Source organism: Macrotis lagotis, chromosome 1, assembly GCF_037893015.1.
Source record: "Macrotis lagotis isolate mMagLag1 chromosome 1, bilby.v1.9.chrom.fasta, whole genome shotgun sequence".
NCBI lineage: Eukaryota > Metazoa > Chordata > Mammalia > Peramelemorphia > Peramelidae > Macrotis > Macrotis lagotis.
In genome coordinates, this window is record NC_133658.1 from 855,380,991 (window position 1) to 855,392,525 (window position 11,535).

The following is an 11,535-nucleotide window of genomic DNA, read 5'->3' on the forward strand; positions in this document are numbered from 1 at the left end:
GTCTTCTCCATGGAGCTTAGTTGTCTCAGTTCCTGGGCTGAGCCTTGAAGGAGGATGTGAGGGTTGAGTAAAACAACAGTCTGAGATGCATTTCCGGTGATCAAAGCAACATGGGGCAATGACATGCTGGAGTTGGAAGAGAGCTGAGGTTGTTTTGCTATGGGCTAGAGAATAGCTCCTATAAGTGCAAAAGGGTAGGAGACCTGTCTGGAGTAGAGAGGAGCTACATCTGCCTACAAGACAGCATTGTAAAATAAGGCAGGGCAGGAAAGATGAAGCTAGACATTGCAGGATCTCAAGGTCAGGTCATGTAAGCTCTCTTTGAGACCCACATGAGACCCACAAAAGGTTCTGAGCAGGGGGAATCACTTAGCTTTTGGCCACTTTGTAAAGGAGATGACAATAAGGCAGGTAGGAAGACAGGAGGACTTGAATCTGAATGGAAGCAGGATGAATGGAGAGGTATGGATAGGAGAGAGATGGTGGAGAGAGAAGTGAGAAGTCTTGGCAGCTGACTGGATAAAGGGACGGTCTTGGGAGCGAGCGGGAAAGGTCTAGAAAAATTGAAGTTACATACAAATCTAGGTAAATGGGAAGGTGACAACGCTAGAAGAGCAAGAGCTGTGGTCTTTGGGGTTGTTGTTATTTTTGCAAGGCAATAGGGTTAAGTGACTTGCCCAAGGTCACACAGCTGGGTAATTATTAAATGTCTGAAATTAGATTTGAACTCAGGTCCTCCTGACTCCAAGGGCCAGTGCTCTATCCACTGTGCCACCTAGCTGCCCCAAGAGCTCTGGTCAAAGTCACAGGATCCAAGTTCAAGCAATACAGGGAGGTTACACTACAAAATAATGATAATAATAAGATAATAGGAACTTAGTGCAATAAAATTTCAGTTAGGTACAGCTAGGTGGTATAGTGAATAGAGCAGAACAGAGCAGAATAGAGTGAAGATCTGAGTTCAAAAACCAGTTTGTCTTAGTTTCCTCATCTGTCAAATGACCTGAAGAAGGAAATAATAAACCACTCCATTACTCTTGCCAAGAAAACCTCCAAAGGGTCACAAAAGTCAGAAAAGATGGAGAATGGCTAAAAAAAATAAAGTTTCAAAGCGTTTTATCTATATTCTCACATTTGAGTTTTACAAGTTGTCCTACATGGCAGAGGGTAAATTTCAACTGAGGACAGATTTCAATGCGGGTCTGTGACTTTGATGGGAAAAAAAATTAGGTCTTTAGTTTTACAGACTTCTAGTGTTCCTTCAATTATGAATGAAGGCAACAAACAAAACTCTGAGGATCAGTCCATAAGCTTCACCAAACAGTCAAAGGGTCCATGACACAGAAAAGGTGAACAACTCCTACTAGAAGGTATCATTTTTCTTAATTTTATCTTTTTTTTTTTTGTAAGGCAAACGGGTTAAGTGGCTTGCCCAAGGCTAGGTAATTATTAAGTGTCTGAGACTGGATTTGAACCCAGGTACTCCTGACTCCAGGTGTACCACTGTGCCACCTAGCCTCCCCTCTTAATTTTATCTTTATGAAAGAAGGGAACAAGTATTATTAAGGACCTACTATGTGTGAGACCTGTCCTAAGCCCTTTACTAACATTGTTATTTGATCCTTACCACATCATCTGGAGGTAGGTGTTATTATGACTTCCACTTTATAATTGAGAAAGCTAAGGTAGAGATTAAATGATTTGCCTGGGGTTTGAGGTTGGATTTGAATTCCAGTTTTCCTGGCTCCAGGTCCAGTGTTCTAACCAATTTTCCACCTAGTTGCCTCTGTGAGGCAATACTTTCTGAGGTATAACTTTGTTGTCCAGACTTGTCTTTTTGTGACCCCATTTAGGGTTTTCTAGGCAGAAACTGGAGTGCTTTGTTTGATCTCCAATTCATTTTATAGATAAAGAAATTGAGGCAAATGATGAAGTGACTTACCCAGGGTCACCCAGCTAGTAGGCCTGGTCCTCTATCCAAATTGCCAAAGGATAATCACCCCATGTTACAAATGAAGAAGCTAAGCTTAGAGACATAAAGAAATTTGCTCATAATTAAGTAACTAGTAAGGGGCAGAAATAAGATTTGAATCCAGGTCTTCCTGCTTCAGTGTTTCAACACTATTTTGTCTTTAGTATGATGATGGGTTCAACATTAGATATACTGAGTAAGAGATGCTTATGAGATATCCAGGTAGAGTTGTTTAGAAATCATTAACAGACATCAGATTGGTATTCAGGGACTATTTAAATCTATCTGTCATTTGCACAGATATCATAATTAAAACCATGAAAACTAATGAGACTACCAAGAAAGAGAGTAGATTGAGTTTTTTTTGGCAAGGCTAGGGGTTAAGTGACTTGCCCAAGGTCACACAGGTAATTATTAAGTTTCTGAGGCTGAATTTAAACTTAGGTCCTCCTGGCTCCAGGGTTGGTGCTCTCTATCCACCGTACCACCTAGCTGCCCCTAGATTAAGAGTTCTTAACCTTTTTTTGTATCTTTGTCCCTTTAGGCAGTTAGGTGAAGCCTATGACTACCTTTCCAGAATCATGTTTTGCTTTGCTTTTAATTTTCCCGAATTACATATGAAACAATTTTAACCTTCTTTCCTTCCCCCAAAATTTTGAGCTCCAAATTCTCTCCCTCTCTCCTCCCATTGAGAATTTGACATAAGTTATTCATATGCAATCATGCAAAACATATTGTATATCATTCAGAATCATGTTTTTAAATGCAGAAAATAAAATATATAGGCTAACAAAGGAGACTAATTATGTTGTAATATATTTAAAAATTAAAAAAATTCACAAACTATAGATTAAGAACTCTGATATATATATATATATATATATATATATATATATATATATATATATAGAGAGAGAGAGAGAGAGAGAGAGAGAGAGAGAGAGAGAGAGAGAGAGAGAAGATGAGGTCTCAGGACAAAGTTCCCCACATTTAGTGAGAAATGAATAGAGATTTAAGATGGGAAACTGATAAAAAGAGCAGTCAGAGATGTAGGCTCACCTCTCTCTCTCTCTAGAGAGCAGCCAAGTGTATGGCAGTCAAGGAGGGATGAAAAATGTATTCAGGAAGAGGGGAGGTGGCAGGGTGGTTTGTAGAGTCAAAAGCTGCAGGTTTCTGTCAAATGTTGAGGACAGGAGCCTTAGGGGAAGGGGTGTAGTTGTGAGTGGGAGGTAACCAAGCCTAGGCAGATAGTTCAAGGGGATGGCAGGGTCAAGTGAAGGATGCTATAAGTGAAGTTATAGTCATAGTCCACAGTCATTGTCTTTCCTGGCTTCTTCTCACATACTCTTTCTCTTTGGGTGCTACTTGGATGCTTTCTCCTCTTAGATATTCTTTCTCTTTGGGTGATTGTCATACAACACTTTCTTAGGTTTCTTATTATCTAGCCACCCTGGCTCATTCTCATTTGTTACATAATCATTCATGCCCTATTGTTACTGTGAAATATGACCTAGATTCCTGTCCTGTTCCCTCTTCTCTAGGTGATCTCATCATCTCCCATGGATTTAAATTATCCTTTATATGGAGATGACTCCCAGATCTACAAATCCAACCTTAATTAGCCATTCTCTTGGATTCCAACATTAGTATCTTCAATTGCCAATTGAACATTTCCAACTAATGTACCATAGGCATCTCAAACTCAATATATCTAAAATGGAACTCATCTTTCCTCTCAAACTGACCCCTCTTCCTATTTCCATGGAGGGCACTGTCTGTAGTCATCCAGATTCCTGATCTAAATTGTCCTCCATTCCATCTCACCAACTGGTTGCCAAATTTGTTTTTATTTTTAAAATTCTGGTTTTACAATATCTCTTACATATATTACCTTTTTTTCATTTTATGGACACCACTCTGGGTCATCTCATGATCTTTAAACCCTGTAATTCTACCCCTGGACTTTTGCAATAGCCCCATAATTGGTCTCCTTGCTACTTGTACTTCCTCTAACCAATCTATCCCCATCACTGCCAAATGGAGAAGACAAATGATGTGTGTGTGTGGGGGGGGTGACCCACGATTGAGAATATGCAAGATCCAATGTAGAAATGGGAGTCCATGCTGTATTATCCATCTTATTTCACATACTGGGGAAAACAAGAAGCCCAGAGCAGTGAGCTGTGTTAAAGAGATGGTATGTGGAGCAAGCTGAGATTATTGTCCTGACTACTTTGGTATCTCTGGTTCCTAAGTCTCCTGCACTGCTACATCAACCTAATTTCCAAAATTCTGTGGGATTGATAAGCCTAAATTCAATCCTTCAGAATTTTGGAGAAGATCTCTATTCATATTCTGCCCTACTGTGCAGGGCAACCCACTGTAGGGAGAAAAGATGTAGCTCCTTTGCATTTCTCACCCTTGAGAATCCCACTAAGATAAGACTTAGTCATGATAGATAAAATGCTTTTCAGAATATCCCATGAAAGGGAGACATTTTTCTCATTTTTTGGAGAAGAAAAACTGAAGCCTAGAACTTAACTGAAGGTAAGTGACCTGGTATTCTTTCCTCCCCATCACATAACAAGTGAGTTCATGAGGCAGGATTTGAACTCAATTCTCTCTTGAGTCCAGTTCCAGAACTAAAATTCTAAGGTACTTAATTAGAATTTAAAAAAATTTAGGGTTTTTTTGACAAGGTAATGAGGTTAAGTGACTTGTCCAAGGTCACACAGTTAGGTAATTAATAAATGTCTGAGGCCACATTTGAACTCAGGTCCTTCTGACTCCAGAGCCAGTGCTCTATTCACTGCATCACCTAGCTGCTCCCTTAATTAGAATTTTAATTAAAATATTGATGAAGATCATAAGAGTTAGTGCTGAAAAGTGTCAAGGTCAACTTTCACTTTACAGATAAGGAAACTTGGGCACAGAAAAGTTAAATCACTTGATCCTTATTTTTGCCCTTCTTTAAACACCAGAGGTTGGCACTGAGCCTGGCATAAGTGTTTAAGAAATACTTGATGGAATGACTAGGTTTTTGCAAATGTTAAGTGGCAGAGCCCAGAGTCAATCCCAGGTCTTCTGAGGACACATTCAGCCTCTTTTCACATCAGACTTCTGCCTCTCTTGAAATTTTTCGATCTGAGAATTAAATTTAGAATTGGATTTCTTAGCAAAATTTTAAGTTTAAAATATTGCTCCTTGGATTCTAAGAATCCAAGACTGATTCTTAAAGTTGACACTAAGTTCCTAAAATTATCCTAAAGGATTCCAAGATAGAACCTTACCCAGAATCCAGTCATTGTGGAATTCATTCACACAGTCATTCATTTACTCCACAAAGATTTACTGAATGTCTACTGGGCTAGATGCTGCGAGAGACAAAGTCTAGGGAAGATTGGCAGGGATTTTAGAATACCAGGAATGAAACCTAAGTATAAATAAACTATTCAGTTCTAAAGCCATTGAAGTTCAAGGGTGCTAGGGAAAGGAGGGAGGGTTGGATGGGAAAGTCACCTAGGACTGAGGTGAGTTTTGGGAAAGGTTTATTGGAGATGGCAATTGAATTGGTTTTAAAATATGATGAGAAGTTCAATCAGGTGGAGAGGGAGGAGGCAACATTAGAATTAGTTCAAAAATATGGTAAGACTTCAATCGACAGGCAAAGAGAGGGAAGACGACATTCCAGGCTCAGGGAGTGGTGTGTGCACAAAAGTATGAAGGCAGGAAAACACAGGATCAATCTATGGACAGAACAGTCCAGTTTGTCTGGAGTAGAGTATTATGGAAGAGAGAAGCATAAGCAAAGACTGGAGAGGCGGGACAGAGTGGACTGTGATGTGACCTTCAGAAAGTCATTTACCACTCTGGGTCTCAGTTTCTTCATCTGTAAATTCAAGGGGCTAGACCAAATAATCTCGAAAGTCTCTTCCAGTTTTACAAGCTTTACATCCATAGCAATAAGAAATCACTGAAAATGTTGGGGGGGGGCAGGCATAAGGGGTAGAGGGTGGGTCCTAGGGTCAGGAAGACCCGAGTTCAAACCCATTCTTAGACATTTACTAGCTGTGTGACTCTGCTTAACCTCTGACTCAGTTTCCCTATCAGGGAAAATAGGGATCATAATAGCCAACTCTTGGAGTTATGTTAGGATCGAGTGGGATAGTATTTGTAAAGTGCTTTTTTTTGGGGGGGGGGAGGTGTATACCACACACACACACATAGTCCATCTATTTAAAATGAAGATTAAGCTTATGGCAGCAGCACATAGACTGGATCGATGGGGAAGGTAAAAGTAGGGGGACCCACTAAGGGGCTCTTACAATAGTTTGGGCAAGCTAGTCATGGGGGATCTGGTAGTAATAACAATGATGATGTCTGTCCTTTGTTCTCGAAGAAAACCCTGACCTCAGGGTGATGCCATGACAAGCAAGTGAATGGGATTTAAGTAAGAGGGGGTTTGTGCAAAGTCATCAACCTGGCCCAGAGCCATCTGGATCCAGTGGTCAGATATGAATCAGGAGTCACACAACTAATAAGCATCAAGCGTCTGATGTGAATTTGAACTCAGATCCTTCTGACTCCAGGACTGTTGTTTCATCCACTGCACCGCCTCCTGACAGTGAATAAACAGGAGGGGAAGGATGCAAAAGACATTATAGAGGTGGGTTTGACAGGAATTAGTGCCAGCTTGGAGGTGAGACAAATCAAAAGCAAATCCTAGGTTCAGGTGGAGCACTGGGTAGAGGTTGGGAAGTCAGAAAGACAAACAGGTTTAGGGGAAAGATCAGAAGCTGTTGCATTTGAAGTGGTAGGAATGAAGGTGAAGGTGAAATGTCCAGGTGGATCATTCAGGCAGATGTCTTCTAGGCAGATAGAGATGCATGTCTGGAGCTCAAAAAGAGAGGCCAGGGATGTAAAATTGAGATTTGGGGAATGAGAAGACAGAAGGAAAGATAGAGAGAGGGGAGAGGGAGAAATAGAGTACAGAAAAGAGGAGAGAAAAGGAGAGGAGGAAAAAAGATGGAATGGGAAGATGAAAGGAGAAAAAGAGAAGAGAAAAAAGGGCAGAAGAGAGGGAGAGGGAGGGGGGGGGGAGAGAGAGAGAGAGAGAGAGAGAGAGAGAGAGAGAGAGAGAGAGAGAGAGAGAGAGAGAGAGAGAGAGAGATTGGACAAATTATTGGACGATATCTACCTTAAATGGTTGGGGAAAGAATGAGAAGCCGAGAGAGAGGGAGAAATTGAAGTTAAAGTAGAATATGATGTTTGAAGCCAAAGGAGAAGAGTATCCAGTAGGAGGGGAGTAGTAAAGAATATTAAATGCTGCAGGGACATCAAGAAGGATAAAACCTAAAATAAGCCCACTGGATTTTAGATTAGGTGACTGGTCATGGAATGGAAGTTAGTTTGCATTGGGATGAATGGAAAAAGAGAGACTATATATAGACAACTTTTTCTAAGGAGAATATCCATGAAAGGGAGGATGGATACTCTCTGGATGGGGAAGGAGGGGAGGAACATAATGAAAATAATATAAAAACAAGATCAATACAACGGGCTAGAAGGGACAAAGCAAAACTTTCTTTAGGCCTGGACTAGTGATACTAGAGTATGTTTGCAGACAAATGGGAGAAAGAGTGAGAGCTCAGATGACTGTTGAAGCCAAGAGGTGGGAGGGAATGAAAAGAGATCCAGGGCACAGTAAAGCCTAGAGACATTCCTCCTTCCCCCCCTAACCATGACCAAAAAGGGAGAGTAAATGGTAATTTTGGGGAATTAAAGATTTTATTTTTCAGATGTGCATTCTCTCCCTCTCAAAATGTGCTAACTAGAAAAACAAAACCAATGACAAACATGGATGATAAAGCAAAACAAATTCTCAAATTGGCCAAGGCAAAAAAAAAATGTCTCAACCTGTACTCTTGAGAGCCTCTGTCTGGAGGTGGGCAGCAAGTTTCAACCTGAGCCCTTTGGAATTGTGTGGTTGTTGTGGTGTTAATCAGAGGGCCTAGGCTCCTTTCAAAGTTGTTTATCTGCAATATTGCTATTATAGAAATTCTTCTTTTAGTTGCAATCATTATTTAAAGAGTGGAGGGAGTCCAACTAGAATGGCTAACTCTGAGAACCAACCAATCCAGTCCTCTTGGGTGACTGGTTTCTCTAGATGCCAGAAGATAAGCCCTCCAATCCTGCTTCCAACCCAACTGGCTGTAGATGACAAATTCACTCCTTGCCCTCAGGGGGGATGCTCTCTGGTTGGGGAGACAAACTTTACAAACAACAAACAACCAGAACATGCCCCAGGATGGATTACATAATCAGCTCTAATGGTAGTGAGGATAATAAGGGCAAGAGAAGGGAGGGAGTAATGAGTAAGACTCTTCTACAGAAGTGGGGCTTCAAAGGGGCAGAATTTGGACTGGCTGAGCAAGGGGAGGTCTTGTACCATTACTATGGCTTACATGTGGCTTTTCTTTTCTTTTTTTAATTTAAGGCAGTGGGGTTAAGTGACTTGCCCAAGATCACACAACCAGGCAATTATGAAGTGTCTGAGGCTGGATTTGAATTCAGGTTCCTCCTAACTCCAGGGCCAGTGCTCTATCCACTGGGCCACCTAGCTGCCCCCTTACATGTGGCTTTTCAAATACCTAAGAAGCAATTTGAATAAGATCCTGAATTTGGAATATGGAAAGCTGGGTCCCAAGTTTCAGTTGGGTGCCCTTGGGAAAATACCTTACCCTCTGAGTCTTGGTTTCCTAGTCTTTAAAATGGGACAACTGAACTAGCTACTTATATGGGGGACGGTGCTGATGCTGACCTCATTCACACTGCTCCACTATCAGAGTCCACAGGAACAAGCTTGTTGGAGCTCGTGATTGAAGCAAGGAGAGATTTGAAAAGCTGAAAACTGAGGGAGGGGTTTGGAGCGGGATGGGATCTGCTTCCACCTCAACCAATCATTGAATCTCCAGGCCTCAACCCAATAGAAGGAAGCTCAGTAAGCTCAGTAACATGGCCCCTGTAGCTACCCAGGTTGGTCCCTGTTTCTCAATGAGCTACAAGAAAAGCAAGTAGCAGAGCTGAGACTGGCCTAGCTTTGAGCTCAAAATGCACTTCAGTAATTCAGTTTGGGGCTGCTCTTAAGTCAACAGCTGGAGCTCAGCCATAGACGGGGGACAGTGGGCTGGGAGCTGAACTAATGAATTCGACCTACCATCCAAACAATGCCTACTGTGTGTAGAGAGGGATTAAGTGGAGACTGGTCTTACAAGCCCAGCAGAGAAAGGTGGAAGGAAAAATGGGTGGCCACACATGGCCCAGGACAAAGGGGTCCAAAGTGCTAGGGGATGGTCCTTTCTGGCTCGGCCTGGGGCCAAGGGCTGAATGAGGTGCTAGGTGTGGGGTGGAGGATGGGAGCCTTAGATAAAGTCCCTCCTGTGGCAGGATTATAAAACCAAGGATGAAGAGTTTAGGGACAAAACACAACCAGAATGTAGATACACAGAGCTGTGGGACATCCTGGGGGTGGCCCAGGACTCTGAAGAAGGGTGAGTTTTGGGTGTCCTTGTCTGTGGACTGAGAAGCTTCTGTTCCAGGGGTAACTGAGCCCCGGTTCAGTTCTAGGAGAGGCTGGAGTCAGGGCTACCTCAGGATTCTTATTTTTAACTCAGTATTTTTACCTGCCTGGTACACATCCCCATGGATTACACTGCTAACCCTTTCCTGCTCCCATCTGGTTGGCATGTCTGCTGTTGTTGACCCTGTAAAGACAACTAGAATTCAGGTTTTATTAGTGAGAATATTCCAGATACTCTGATCTAGCCCTCATCATTCAAATACTAGGGTGCTGGTCACCTCTCCTCCCCCAAATGGAGTCAGGTTCAGGCTTTTTTTTTAAATCACTCTCATTACTGCTTAGCAAGAAGGAATCTGTCTACTAGGCAGTGGCTTCCCTAGTTTCTAAAGCCCAAAGGGAGGTGTAATGTGCTGCTCTAGTCTGTGGAAGAAGAACAGGGTGTTGAGATCCCAGTTCTAAGCCCCAGCTCTTCCACTATGATCAAGCCTCATCTGGGAAAAATATCTTGCCCTGCATCTGTCTCAAGGGACATCAAGGCTGGAATTGGAATTAGATCAGCATTTTGGAAAGAGTTAAATACCTCCCAATACTTTTCTCTGAGTCAATGCACATAATCGAGCATTTCATCTTGCCCATCCCTGTACTATTTCTTTCATATCTTCCTTACACCCAGGTGGCCTTCATCTCCGTTTTCCCTGTCCTCCCTACTGCCTCACTGCCTCCCTTCCTCCTAACATGGCTCTTTCTAAGGGCTGGAAATGAAGTTGCCCCAGTCATTCTGGATCACAATAACCCCTGGACTCTTTCTCCTCTTGACTGCTTTTTGCTTAGTGTTTCAAAGCTGAATGGATATAGGTTCAGGAGGGTCTACTGCTTGCTACCGAGTGTCTCAGTCCTTTCGAAGGTATACTTCCTGACCACTTGTAAAATAATTAATGGACCTCATGCTGGTTCCTAGCTAAATGATTGGTGAAATGGCTTTCTGGATCCATGTTTAAATTTAAAGCCTTTTGTTGCATTTCTGTTGAAAACATCTTTGATTCCCTTAATCTACTCTTCCTATTTCCTTAAACCTCTACAGAGAGTAACCATACACCAGGTGGACTATTTAAAATGCTCACTTATCTCTTGCTGCCTAGACTACTCCCATAGGAAAAAGGTGGAGACAACAGACATTCCTTTGGGTGAGGAGGGGCAATGCCTTCTCCTGTGGATTAGATTCACATATAGAAGCACTTCCAATTAACCCAATAAACATAAGGGGTTTGGGACTTTAGAGTATTCTGTTGCTATCTCAAAGTCAATTCACTGGATCTTACAGATACAGATATCCGGTTAAGACTCTGGTCACCCCAGAGGGGTGGTTGCTCAGCCAGTGTATGTGGATGTTGCAGTTCACTACCACCATTCTTTGCTCATCACCTCCATAAGGTTTAGTCTTATCATGAAGGAAAAAGGCTCCTTTTCAAAAGAAGGGGGCATCTAAGTCCTCTCCAGTCCTGAACCAGAGAGGGCTGCTGATGAGCAGAGCAGCCTGGGGATGAGGTTGTCAAAGGCCTCTGAGAGCCAGGGCAGACACCTCAGGGAAAGGCAGAGCCCAGATTTCCCCTGGGAGAAATGCTTCTTTTCATACCCTGATCACCTGTCAGCCTCACCACCAGGTATCAGGGAATCCACTGCAGGAAGGGAAGGCTCACAAGAAAACTTCAGGAGGGAAGATGCATCGAGTGGCCTCTAGAGGGTGCACAGGCTCTATCCCAGTCCTCTGCCAGCAGGGCAGACAACCTGGATCTGAGAGATCTCTGGGGAGAGAGAAGGCTCACAAGGCCATGTCCTGCTTTGTCTTTCTAGGGATGGCAATTCAATGCTTCTGTTTCAGTACAGATTTCCTCTGTCTATCCTGGGAAACTAAGTGTGCTCCCTTCAAAGGCACCATTTGGATCTTCAAGACCTCCCTGCCAAGGAAAATGAAATCTGGGCAGGA